This window comes from Oratosquilla oratoria, chromosome 4, assembly GCF_046742065.1.
Source record: "Oratosquilla oratoria isolate Oo_2021 chromosome 4, ASM4674206v1, whole genome shotgun sequence".
Classification (NCBI taxonomy): Eukaryota; Metazoa; Arthropoda; class Malacostraca; order Stomatopoda; family Squillidae; genus Oratosquilla; species Oratosquilla oratoria.
The window spans coordinates 75,300,687-75,315,752 of NC_134780.1; positions in this window are offsets into that span (position 1 = coordinate 75,300,687).

Genomic DNA, 15,066 nt, shown 5'->3' on the forward strand with positions numbered 1-15,066 from the left:
CTACTCTGATCATGTTGGGGAGTTTGTGCAAGTCGAGGTGGGAGGTGAGGGTTGTTGTTGTTGTTGTTTGGCTAAAGTCGATGGTGACGTCACACGATGACGACGAAATCGTCGTCACTCTGTGAGTAATATTGTATTTACAATCGCTATCGTCGTCGGTTAATTACTTCCTGTTATGTTTTTCTTGTGCCATATCTTGGACTGAATTATGTACAGAATACACATGTTCATCTTTTCCAAATGCTTCCTTCCTATTTTATTTATCAAATGTTTCAGTCATGCTGCTTACTGTATAGATCAGCGTTTCTCAACCTTTTTACCCTTGCGTAACCTTTAAAATATATTGCATGTGTCAAGGAGTCCCTGCGCAAAAAAAAAGAAAAGAAAAAAAAAAAAAATATATATATATATATATATGTATGTATGTATATATATATATATATATATATATATATATATATATATATATATATCTTTCTCATTTTATTTTCATCGTAATAATAGGTTAGATAGGATGATGTCTATATTACATTATTACAATAACCAAGAATATGTCGTGCGTGTTTAATATACGTATATGAAATTAAATAAAAAATCAAAAGTGCACTAACTTATCTCACTTGTTCTCGCGGAACCCTTAGGGACCTTTTTGCGGAACCTTAGGATTCCGGGGAACCTTGGTTGAGAAACGCTGGTATAGATAATTAATAAATTTCCGAAGATTTTACTGAGCTAGAGGATGAAATATAACCTAAATGGGATTTCCATGCATCGGGCCAGAGTCCACTCATTAGCTAAATAAAAATTACGAGTATTTATCACAAAAATATATACGTGACTAAAGATGTAAAGATTCACTCAACCTTTTCGATATTCAGTCAAATAAGTACCTTGCTGCATTTGATAAATACTGCCGGGCAGGATCTCAAGAAACCATAGACATCTGCGATGACAGTGAGGTTAGGAAAGAGAAGGGAATTTAAAACCTGCATGTGCATATTCATAGAGTTGGGCGCGTTCCTCTGTGCGTTCTTATATGCGTTCCATTTCAGTTTGGTCACGATTAGCGCTTCCAAACTATTAAAGAAATATAGGTGCTGGTATAGTATGTGGCCCACCTTTTGGATGTGGCCTACGAAAATTTTCTTTGGTATAAAATATGGCCTACTGGGCTTTTATTTCGGTATGAACCTGTCTCTTAAGTTTTCATATTTTTGGAGCGCTAAAATATGGGCCAAACTAAAGCGGAACGCACCGAGGAACGCATACAAGAACGCACCGAGGTACGCACCCAGCTCTGCCATTATGTGCATATTCATGGCAAAGGGCTATGGCGTCAGCGTTGTGCATTTCGTTGTTTCACCCTGCAGCAGGCCAATTCGGGGCTCTACCGCCAGGTGGCTGAAGGCGCCACTTTCGTCACCTCCTGTGAGGACGCCAAGGACCGGATCAAGGAAGGCGAACTCGCGGTCATCTGCGACATCACCACTATGCGGAGGGTAAGGATAAAGGATTTCCCGAAAGACAGGTAACCTGAGGACAGTAGTGAAAGAAGAGAATATCATGATGGAGGACAGTGACTATACTTCTTCCATTATCTAGTGACCCAAAGGATGTGGCCGGCAAAACCAGCAGCGTTGCCACATCTAAACCATCTCCAAAGAAAACGGGGGAGACACCGTTTTCTTTATATTTGCATTTATGACCGGTATAATTAAAGAGACTGCAAGCGGCCCGAAGACCCGCACTCAGCTTCTCTATGTAATTACTACACCCCTCCCAACCCCACGGAAATTCCTAGGTCAGGAGCCGGGGCAACGTCGCCTGACCTGAGATGCCGCATCGTTCTTTAGCAAGTCTCTTCTTTTCTTTACATATATAACACTTACTCATATCACCTACCATTTAATGAAAAAAATCAATATGTATTTAGAATATTCCATGTTAACATACTCGGGGTATTGGACAGCTTCCGGTATATGCTGAATGTTTTGATTCAGTACGTGACAACACGGCAGACAACACCTTGTGGGTCACGAGATCATTGAAATAGTATAGTCGAGTCCCGCAAGGGTCTGTACAATCTCCCGCAATGTTCTTTGTCTTCCAGACGATACGAAGAATGAGAAGTGAAGAGGACAGTAGATCGTTCTTTTTTTCTTAACTTGAGGATCTTTCTTAGAGTAACGTAACAGCTGTAGTCCCTGTGACCAGAGGTATAGGGACTGCTACACTACCTAGACCTGACTATACAGGGAGTGATGAGGTCGGAAAGTGATAAGAAACTCTAATCTAGATATTATATACATCTGGAACTAAGAGAAGAGAGTGAATTTTAATGTAAGATAATACAAAGTATCGGGAATGGGAGACAGAAAAAAAATTGAATTATTCAGTGGGAGAAGGATTCACAAAGACATAAGAGGAAAAAGATCTAGGCGTGCTGATATGGGATTATCTGTCACCTGACCAACATATCAATATGATTATAGGGGAAACATATGGAATACTGAAGAACATTAATGATGCTTTTAACTACATAAATGTTGACAAAAATCAGAGCCTGATCCACGCTAGACTAGAAAATGCAGCAGTAATATAGTCCCTCAAACGGTAAAATGTAATCAAGATCGAGAAAATAAAGAATAGCAGTGAACAAATTGGTTCCTAAGCTTGTAGATAAACTGTACAAGTAGAAAATAGAATCATTAGACATATAATTGTTAAAGGAGAAGAGAAAGGGGCGGCTTGATTTCGGGAACGAGTTGAAATAGACATCTGTACAGATGCGCAAACTCACGAAATAGCACAAGTTCGCTTTCGACCACAATTTCTTTTTCATTGATTTTTTTTTTTTTTTTTTTTTTTTTTAGATCATCCACGAGGAGTTTAGTGTGACAGGACAATGCAACTACCACATCGCCAAGTACCCCATCAAGACGACGTTCCCCTCTTTTGCCTTTCCCCTCAGAAGCCCCATCATTCCCCTCTTCAACAAAGTGTGAGTCTTACGTTTGCCCCTGCAGTCTTCTTGCCAACCTCTAATCCAGCGTTTCTCAACCTTAAGGTTCCCCGGAACCCTAAGGTTCCGCAAAAGGTCCCTAAGGGTTCCGCGAGAACAAGTGAGATAAGCTAATGCACTTTTTATCTTTTATCTAATTTCTTATACGTAATATAATTAAACACGCACGATATATTCTAGGTTATTGTAACAATGTAATATAGACATCACCCTATCTAACGTATTATTACGATGAAAATATGATAAGAAAAATATTGTTTTTCATTTCTTTATTATTATTATTATTATTTTTTGCAGGGATTCTTTGAGACATGCAATTTATTCTAAAGGTTACGCAAGGGTAAAAAGGTTGAGAAATGCATCTCTAATCATTCTCAGACGGCTCCAGTTCATTTACTGAAACACGTTATAAATGCAGTTGATTGTTCTCATACGCCATTTACATTTGAGAGGAGCTCCTCTCAAATAAAAATGCTTTTAGTCTTTTCTTAATCTGTTTTAAATTTCTTGGGTGTCTTATAACTCAACTGAAAGCATAACAGAAAATCTTGGGATTCATTATTCAAGTATCTCCTCTTAGTCTAGTCATGGGCGGATATTTATAGACATATCCTAATATCAAGACATTAGCCGTTGGTTGGCAACTGAGACTGACAAATTTATATTGCCAATAGTAATCAAACTTGACTTTCACTGACAGTCTGTCAGTTTCTCGCAACAAGATAGTACGGGCAAGACTAGTGAGATGACTCGAACGTGTAGTTAATGTTGAAATGTATTGATAAATTAGTTTAACATAGATTAACTACACATTTCAACTAGAACCACTCGAAGAGCGTAAGCCTTTGCCAGATCAGTTGATTTTCTTTTTTGTATTAATTTTTGTGACCGAGCTCACGTTTGATATCGCTTGGCCTATTCAGAAACGCTCCATCACATGTAACTGTAGCAAGCGCACACATCGAATGCAACAATATAATTAGTCTTGGGATTAAAAACTTGCCAAAGTTTGCGTAGAAATAGTTTACTTTCAGTTCAGATGATCAAAATTTACTGAAGTCTTATTAGGGCCATACTCTCGCCCCCCCCCCCACACAAAAACAACAACAGATAAAGTAAAATAATTAAAAATTTAATATAGAGATATAAATAGACTAATGAATGAATAGATAAATAAATGAATTAGTAGATGAATAGATAAATTAATCAACAAATAGATTAATAAATAAATTAATAAAACAGAAAATTAAATGAATAGGCAAATAAATAAATAGATATATGAATTTATGAATAAATAAATAGATTAATAGATAGATTATTAAATCAATAGACAAACAAAATATATGAAAAAGATAAACAAATAAACATAAAACATGGAAAATAACTAATTAAAACAAAATCAGTTGAAAATATTTTTGCGTAAAATTGCTAACATACAGACAAACAAACGAACACCACCAAAAACATAACCATCATGTTGGAGGTAATGACTTCCTATTATCATATCTTTTATTTATTTATTTGTTTGATTACTTATTTATCATTATTATATTTTTCGCATCTGACCTAATTAAGGACCAAAAGGTCTCCTACCGCCATGCTCCGCCTTTGTAATCCTTTGTAAAGACCACAATGGAAATAAGCTTACATGTTTTTTTGTGTTATCCTCGGCATTTGTAATTGTTATTTCGAACTATGTGTTCTTTTCATTATCTGCACTTCATGTATATTGATTCAATGCCAAATAAAATGACTTACCCATTGCAGGCTCTCTTCTCTCGGAGAGGCTGGTGTTCTGACCAAAACCTACTTGGAGGTATCGAGCAACGCGTCGTCCTGCCTGACGGGAACAGCCAAGGACCAACGAGCCGAGAAGATCCAAGTCTTCTCCGTCGACGACCTCGCCGGGGTCTTTCTTCTCCTTGGTGCAGGTAGGCACAGTTCAGGGGGTCTCACACGGGGGGTTGGGGGGGTTGGGGTGGTAGTGGGGGGTGCATATGTCCTGGGGGGGGCACATGTAGGGGGGCGGCAATTCTAGTCTGGACATGCCGTCCACAAGGCTGACAAAATAATTATAATAAAAAAGTCAAATGAGTCCTGAATATTTTACTGTAATATACGAAATTTGCGTTAGCATCAACAGAATATGAAATATTTTTTTTCCTTTCTGCAATACGGACATTAAATAAAAAAAAATCTGTTTAATTATTTCGGAAGCCAATAAATATAATAAGTGGTGGACGTGGGAAATGGTAATGAGTGGGGTGACGTCACGATAGTAATGGTACTACTGTCACTGGCACTCCTGCAACTACTATTATTACCACTACTATTACTACTGCTGCTACTACAACGACCAGTAATTTATTGTAATTTAGAGCCCCCCCCCCCAACCTTCATCTCTAGATTTACCTGCAGTAAGGAACATTTGCCTCGTCCACCTTCGTTCCGAGTTGAGACTCGTTTGGCCCGATTTTGAAAAAAAAAAAGTAATAATAATAATAATAATGATAAAATAAAAATAATTATATATATATATATATATATATATATATATATATATATATATATATATATATATATATATATAATAAAAAATAAGTAAAAAAATAAATAAAAGTACATAAATAGATAAAACAAAATAAATAAATAGATAGATAAAAACAAAAATAAATAAAAAATGAATAAATAGATAAAAACAAAATAAGTAAATAAATAAGTGAATAAACAAATAAATAAAATAAATGAATAAAAACCAATAGAAATGGAATATAAAAAATAAAAGATAAAGATAAAACATAATAAATAAAAAAACAAATAAATAAAATAAATAATAAGATAAATGAATAAATCGGGGGGTAGGTTCTATGCACTTAGATAACATTGTTAAGTGACAATTAGAGATAAAGTAACTGATGTATACTGGTCGACGAAGTCTTCATTCTGCACAAACACCAAACGAATTTTATGTGGCAGAAGGGAGAAGGGATTCCCTAGCTGAAAGAGATATACATCGACCGATAGCTAAGATAAACAATAATCAAACGCAGCAAAAGGGTTAACACATGAAGCCTAACGTCTCTCTCCGATCTAGTTATGGACCAAAAGGTCTCCTGTCGGCATGCTCCTCCTTTGTAATATTATTCTGACTAAGGTCACATGACTTGTTTCAGCTTAGAGAGACAACCTGGTTGATAATGTCAGACAATTCTATTTAGATGACTGATTTGTGTTTTTCTCTCCAGGTCTTGCCATCGCCTGCCTCTTCTTCGTCACTGAGGCCGTTGCCAGACATGTTTTGAAAGTCAAGGTGTAAGCATCGCTCGAAATCTAATTTCTTTATGTTGTCATATTCCCTCGAATCTAAAGAATTCGAACCACACTACGAATTCCAGCATGGAAATTTGATATTTGTTATTGGTTTATATGATATTCTCTGTACAAAATACTTTGTAATTATAAAGTAGATATTATAGAAGGAAAGTTAGAACAATATTCGGTAGCAAATGCTGTACTTGCAACTGAAATCCATGTGGGGAGTCAAATGGTTTGAACGCGACAATTTCTGAAACGACAATTTTAGAATGTATTTGAATGTTTTAGAAAGACGTTCCTGTGCATGTTATATACTGGCAAGGTGGAATGCAGATAGACATTATCATCAGTTCACGGGGTGTTGGGGTGGGAGCGGGGTATGGGGGGGCAGCTAGCGTGTCACCTCTACCGTCTTCGACAGTCCCCACGATTCTGCCATGCACACATCCCTCCCATATCAAACAAATCTCAGCAGGTTCGGTCGACTTGCCTCAGCTTTGAGTTCTGTAGGATCTTCCTTCGTCTTCTCTACCAAGGATTGTTTCTTGCGGAGACAACCTTGTAAGTGGGATCAACGTCAGGGAAAAATAGTTTTGATTCAAAGCTGTATCAGCTAAACCGCTGTGATTCTCGGAAGGCACCTGGTTCCAAATATGACGAGAAGCTTAGTCGAGTTAGCTTTCATTGTCCATTTATCACAACCATACAACGGGATAAGGGACACAAGCAACTTGAAAATTCGGAGTTTTGTCCTGTTTAGATATATACATAACATGACTTATCACTGTTATGCACTACACTACTAAGGTATGTGAAGCTTTCAAAAGACGTTGGTTTCCTTGCTACATTTATGGACAGTGAACTGCGCTATCAAAAAACCCTCAAACATCTGGACTTTCAACCAAGACATACAACGAGATAGACGAGTTCCGGACCAGGGCAGCAGCCATCGGTGTCGCCGAAACTTGGCTAAACAGTACCATCTCCGAATCAGAAATTGCGATACCGGGTTATAGTGTTGTGCGTAATGATAGAAAGAGGACCGGAGGAGCAGTACGTACTTTCATTTGCAATGAGTTTGCATCCAACCCCCGTACAGACCTTATAAGTAACGAGGGGCTCGAAGCTGTGTGGATAGAAATACTGTTACCTAAATCGCATCCCATCTTATATGGGGTCCGTTACAGACCACCGAAACAGATGTCTTTCTATACCACATTAGAATCTACCTGTTTCAATCGGGTCAATATGCATGACCAAGAAATTATTATCCTAGGTGGTTTTAATAAGAATCTGGCAAGTACAGATACCTCGTTAAGGCAATGATGGACTTGCTAAAAATTTCATGGCCTGACACAACTGAGTGACGAGCCTACTAGAATAACAGGCACATCCAGGTCCATCATAGATCTTATCTTGGTCTCCGATTGTAATGAGATAACGCAGGCTGGTGCTTGTGATTAAGGTCTTAGTGACCACAAGCTCATATATTGTACTAGGAAAGCTAGGAAGACGAATTACAACAAGCACAACACAATGAATCTTCGTTCCATGAGGCATTACTCACGGGAACATTTTGTAGATGAACTGAGTAGGACTGACTGGTCACCAGTACTAAATTGCACCGATATTTATGAGGCCTGGTCTAATTTTAAGTACACATTTCTTACTATTATTGACAGAGTAGCGCCTCTCAGAAATACGAAAAAAAAAAAAAAAAACAGAGGACGGAACCATGGATGACAAACGAAGTACTGGGTTTGATTAGAGATAGAGACAGATTTATTGCTAGAATTAGGAAAAAGTAGAAAACAGGAGGACTATAAAGGCTTTCTGTACTATAGGAATCAGGTGAAATATTGGAAGGAATAAGCCAAAGCTGATTATTGCACTAACATGGTGAACCAGAACAAACACGATCCAAGGAAGCTTTGGCAAACTCTGAAGACACTAGAAGTTCACACTAAGCCTAGTAACAAAGCAGACAGGATAGGACTCATGATAAACGGCGAGCTTAACTCTGATAGGAACACCATAGCCAACCATTTCAACTCCTTTTTCACAACCATAGCCACTAAACTAGTAAAATCCCTCCCAACGGGTTCTGGGAAGTTTGGGCTGGGGTACGTTCAGGAGTACTATAAAGATAAGTCCACAAAGTGTTTCCAACTACATAAGTCCACTCAAGAAGAAGTGTTTAAATTACTGGCTAGCATAAGTGCCAATAAGGCTACAGGGTTAGACGACATTCCTGCGAGGTTTGTTAAGGATGGAGACACAATTATAACTCTTCCAATAAGCCTTATAATAAATTTGTCTATCAGTTCAGGATTTATCCCAAGCGACATGAAAAGGGCTCGGGTAACACCTCTTTATAAGAAAAACGCAAAAACTGAGGCAGGTAACTACAGGCCTGTTTCAATTCTAGGTATTATTTCCAAGGTTTTGGAATGTATCGTATACAATCAGTTAGATACCTACCTCAAGGAACATAATCTAATATACGCCATGCAATCTGGTTTTAGATCGAATTACTCAACAGACACCAGCTTAATATACCTTTACGACCTGATAAAACAGGAATGCGACAGAGATAACTACGCGGGTTTAGTTTTGATGGATCTGCAAAAGGCATTTGACACAGTGGATCATGATATTTTATTTAAAAAAAAATCAGGCATTAGGAGTGGCGAATATTGGCTGGTTCAAGTCCTACCTTACAGGTCGCAAACAACTTGTACAGGTAAATGGAGCCTGCTCAGGTGAAAGAGAGATAACTTGTGGTGTACCACAAGGTTCAATCCTAGGACCGCTACTGTTCCTGGTCTATATGAACGACATGCCAGGTGCGGTGAACTATAAGTTACCGTTATATGCAGACGACTCCGCACTGATTGTTTCAGGTAGGGACCCAGTTGAAGTAGAGGAGGCACTGAGTGTTGAACTGTCATCTGTCCAGGACTGGCTCATAGATAACAGGTTGTCTTTACACCTTGGTAAAACGGAAAGTATTGTCTTCGCATCAAAACCCAACCTCAAGAAACACCGCGATGTACAGGTCAGATGTGGGGATGATGTCTTGAAGTCAAAACAAGAGGTAACCTATCTTGGAATACCCTTAGATCAGTCCCTCTCAGGGAATGCCATAACGGATAAGATTGTATCCAAGTGTTCACATAAAATAATTTTTTGTACAGAAAAGCCAGAAATTTTGATTTGGGAACAAAGAAGCTTATGGTCTCAGCCTTGTTACAGCATCACTTTGATTACGCTTGTAGCTCTTTGTACAGTAGTCTGAGCAGAAAAAAAAACAGTCTCGGCTACAGGTTGCACAAAATAAGATTATTAGATTAATGCTAAATTTGCCTCAACGTAGTCATATTGGTTTAGAAGAATTTAGCAAGGTAGGAATGTTACCTGTAAAATATCGTGTCCAGCAGCTGAAACTAAACCATGTTTACAATGTCGTTCATAATTCTGCTCCCTCATATGTGAACTGTAATTTTACGTTATCTGCTGAGAACCGAACCCGGAACAGTCAAGGCTCTTTTATTGTATCTCATGCAGGTCCCTTCACCAAAAATAGCTTTCACTTCACAGGTGCTCAACTATGGAACTCACTACCTGTGTCCATTAAGCAGTCAAATAGCAAGGTTGCTTTTTAAGAATAAACTCAAGGGCTACTATATGTCTTAGCTATGGACAGAGAACAGCCTTGATTTTATGTACTACTTGCTTAGTGAGGGATACCTGACTCCATGAGTAATACCATCCAAATCTAAATTCACTCATAACTGTTCTGACCTTCCCCTTTTTGTCCTTTAGAAGTTTAGTTTAGTATAACGATGTTCGATGTTACAAATTGGTTTCCACCTTTGTTTTGCTAGTCACAGTATGGCATATGTCTGAGGTAGGGTCCGAAAACAGTTATGATCTGACCATAATACAAGCCTTGTGAATCAGGGCACCAGGCAACAAGGTAACTGGACTTTTTCCTCGTTCTCCTTGTTGTTTTCCTCATACGAGTACTGGTTCCCTGTACCCAACTTCTGGTGCTACAGGCTATAATGTACTACTTCCTAATGTTCATACTAATTGCCCACTCCGTCCTGAGATACAGGTAAAATTTTAGAATTAATTAATAGGTGACCCTAGCTGCAATGTAGCATTCACTATAACATGTTGATACAGCTGTAGAATAATGTAGTATATCATTAATGGTACTACTCTGATATGGTACTCACTCATACTGTTTTGTTTCATTTTAGCATTATTTTGTTGTTCCTTTGCTTAATGCAATGTTCCTTATTGTGATTGTCCTAAATTTTTTGCCTCAATATCCTATGTGTTTCGAACATTTTAATAATATTAGCAAAAATATAACAATGTTTATGTGTCATATGTGTACAGACTGGTATTACTCATGACTGTCTCTGGCCCCCTTAACCCCCTACGTATGTCGTCTGTCTAACTTAGTATAGAATAACAATCTAATGAGGACCACAATGGAAATAAGCGTACGTGCTTTTTTGTGTTATCCTCAGCAATTGCAATTATTATTTTGAACTATGTATTCTTGTCATTACCTGCACTTCATGTATATTAATTCTTTGCCAAATAAATTCATTATTATTATTATTAACGGTTTTCGCAAGAAGTACAGCATCATCATCAAAGACAAGGTCGGTGATCTTAGTGTTGTCAGTGAATGCTCCGCAGTGACACTAATTGACAACATTGTCCAATACGTAATCCATGCAGGGGTTGAAAAGTGTTGAAGTAAGGACACACCTTTGTTTCACTCCTGAATTATTAGGAAAAATTTGGGCACGATTTCTTCATAATAAGCACTATGTCCTAGAGTATAAGCCAATAAGGTGAATATAATCTTCAGGATATTCCACAGACCAGTAGGAGATTCCACGACACCCACGATGCAGTGAATCAAGCGTCTTCTCCAAATCGACATAGGCTGCAATTAAAATATCATAATATATAATATAATATAGATTTCTGATCGAAATGAGAGATAAATAAACATATGCATATGTGATTAAAAGATAAATAAGTAGATAAAAAGATTAAATGAATAAATCGATAGATAAATATATCAATATGTAAATAAATACAAAATAAATCGTATGTAGATAGTGATAGATAAATGCATATATATACAAACAAGATTCAGGCTCTAATCTGCTTCCCTGAACACAATATATAAACATTCGTACATAATGAATTTAAACCAAACTTTACACAATTTTCTGCGTAGAAGACATGTAGACTTAGATTTGTCTATTATATTAGTAAACAAATATGACTACTGCAATATTTATGCCAACTATAAGCCATTACTGTCTGTAAACTAATGCAATTAATAAAACAATAATACCACAATAATGTTGTTTCATATGCCACTTATAATTTGGGTAAGAATACTATATGGTAGGTGATAAATATCTTGTTTAGAACGTTTATATTATTTTCTTTTGTTTATTTATTGATGTGCCTTCGGATCGGAAATGCACTGGATGGTATTAACAGAATAAATTATTGAATATATCAAGCCCAGTGAATAAATGAGAGTTGAGAATCCCTAAATTTGATTTGTGCACAAAATACAAACGATTCCGAATACTGACAATAATGTAAGACGTGGTGCATACCTTATTCGCTTACATATTTCGATTATTCCCTTTCCAACGATGATATAATTTACATAACTTGTTCTGGTCACTACCAGACGATGCAATTCATCATCTTCCCTTCATTATGGCTGTCCTCACGCTTTACTATTCATCTATGAATCATTTACCACTTTGTCAACGAAGGGAGTTCTGGTTTTGTTTGTATTTGGAAATGCAGACGAACACTTTGCAGCTTTGTTGCCCTTTGTATTGTCTTCATTTCTTTGCAATAACTATTGACAATACGTTTATTACTGATAACTATATCATGTTCTAGAAATTTTAGATGTCCTATGATAAATGGTAGCAATCTGATACGGTCAGTATATATATATATATATATATATATATATATACATATATATATATATATATATATATATATATACATATATATATATACATATATATACTTATAAAATTCTGATCATCTTGTTTGTTATCTTGCTTGAAACCGTCTACCAGCCAATCAGAAGAAGAGATATGACGTCACGACTGAGGACCAACCAATCAGAAGAAGAGATATGGTGTCACGACTGAGGACCAGCCAATCAGAAGAAGAGATATGAACGTCGCGACTGAGGACCAGCCAATCAGAAGAAGACATATGACGTCACGACATCCGCTCTGGGTTCCAAGGAACCCCATCGCTGAGCGCGTGACAACTGCTAATTTTCCAATTTGCCAATTTTTGAATTTCCAATTTTCCGATTACATATTTTCTGACCATTAATATCTAAAAATTTCATACTCAGTATTTAAAAGTATAGCCAACTCCTGAATTAGCATCTATGAGGCATAATGAGTTTATTAAAACATTACGAACCGAATAAATCGTATGATGCGTGGTGTTCCAAGCAACGACGACATGACGTCACAATCTTCTGCATTTCATTTCTTATAACTAATCAAGTCACTGCCTTCGTCTACTGAATAGAGCATTGTCTTAATAAAGATTTTATTGACCATTTTATTAACAACGTATCATTTAAAATTTTATTTGACCCAACGGGTCACGGGTGGTCTAGTATATATATAAGAATGTATATACACATATGTATATATATATATATATGTATATATATATATATATATATATGAATATATATATGTATATATATTCATTAGTTAGTGCCAATGAAAAAATATAATGTACATTTGGGGTGTCTAGGTGTATTGTAGATCTCCCTCATAAAATAGCTGTCATCAAACTATACCCCACGATGCTGAGGTTATTGGCACCGAGTTGCATAACTAGTGCTTGTTCTAAGTGCCAAAATACTGGCTAAGATGCAGTCTACTCTTCAAGACGACCAGTTCAGGGCAAGACGGACATATGGCACCGTTCTGCACTACAGGTACTTTTCCAACTTATATTATTTTTGTGGAGTTGTTTTATAGCTTTTAAACATTGAACGTGCGTGGATTTGTGCAATATTTTTTTGCTAGTATCAAGAACATGCAGGGCCCAGCCTGGCTGTCAATATACCCACCTAAATTTCAACCTCAACCGGTTGTTCTTTTTACCATGGCACATACAGTATTTTCGTTGACAACCGAAAATTATGTCTCTAGAATAAATAATCAACAACCAACTTCAAACTAATATGATCGGCTTCTGTTACACTGAGTCAGGTGTTGGATAGGGTAGCATTGCACATGTGTTTCCACATGATTTATAATCTATACTAAGTACCTCGTAATGTACATACCTAGCTAAATATCTTTAAAACATCTGAAATCGAGCACTAACTAAGCTGTATGACCATCTTATAACATTATTGCAACGATTTTTTTTTTGGTGATCAAAAACTAACATGTAGTTCCCAAGCTAAAGCCTATAAAACAGTAAATTGTTTTATAGGCATTGAACATTGCAGTTACATTTATCTACACTATTATTGTTGCTATTGTTTTCAAAATCGAATGCTCGGCTAGATACTGTTGTGTTTGTTGCTGTGTGGCCAGCGTCGCGTGGGCGTTGGCTGCTGTCAATGAGAATTCTCGAATCCTTTCTATTCTAATCTGGTATTTGCCTGAATTCTTGGCAACGAAGATGGTATTGTTCATTTCGGAGATCTGAAAATGTGGCATCGTCCTATCCCCCCTCCCCTTTTCTTTCTCTCTCCCTCACTCTCTCATACCAACACACTAAATAAAAATACAGCCTACTGTTTGTGGGACAGTAATTGACGAGTCTGTCAGGATCTGTCGAATTTTTTCCAAGTCCGTCGGAATTTGTCGAAGTCTGTTGGGGTCTGTCGTAGTCAGCCAGAGACTGGCGCATTTTGTAGTCTATTCTTTCAGAGGGTTTGATAGTTGTCAAAATCGATTGGCGTAATGTCTGGAGGATTTCCACACGGCCGATATCCTACTGCGCAGCCAAGACCTTGGTAATGCTGGGGTGGACGAAGCCTACAACTATCAAAAAATTAATAACAGTAATGAAATGTCGAATAATCTATATTAATGTGATCAGAGTCTCTTGTATAGAGAAAGTTAAATTAATCTTTTTTTGTAATTCATTTAACGCTGGGCTCTGTCGTTAGCTGTAGTCTGACACAGCAGAAATGTTAGGGAGTCTTCACAGTTTGTACATTCCCACTCCCTTCAACTCAGCACACAGAACTCGGGGGCGCGGTTAATAGAGTCCCTGACTGTCACTTCTACGTTCCGGGTTCGAATCCTGCTCAGGACTGATATAATATCGGTATCGATGCGTTTCGAGTTGTTACTCTATCTCTCGTGGGCAGGGAGTTGGATGTGTGTGTGCGTGTAAGGTCACAGCATTACCCATAGATTGGTCATACGAGCTCTGGGCTCGCTTCTGGGAGGGAAATAACTGTCGATCACCAGTCCAGCACGTGATCCAAAGACCAATATGAATACACAACCCTATAAGCCCTAGTGTTCTTTAACCTATGGGTGTTAAACTCTGAAAATATTAAATGTCATGATCGAAACATCTCAAATTTTCTGGCTAATGCCAGGTTATTTTATTCAGCTTAGAAGAGCCTCTAACCAGTGAATAGCTAATTCGGT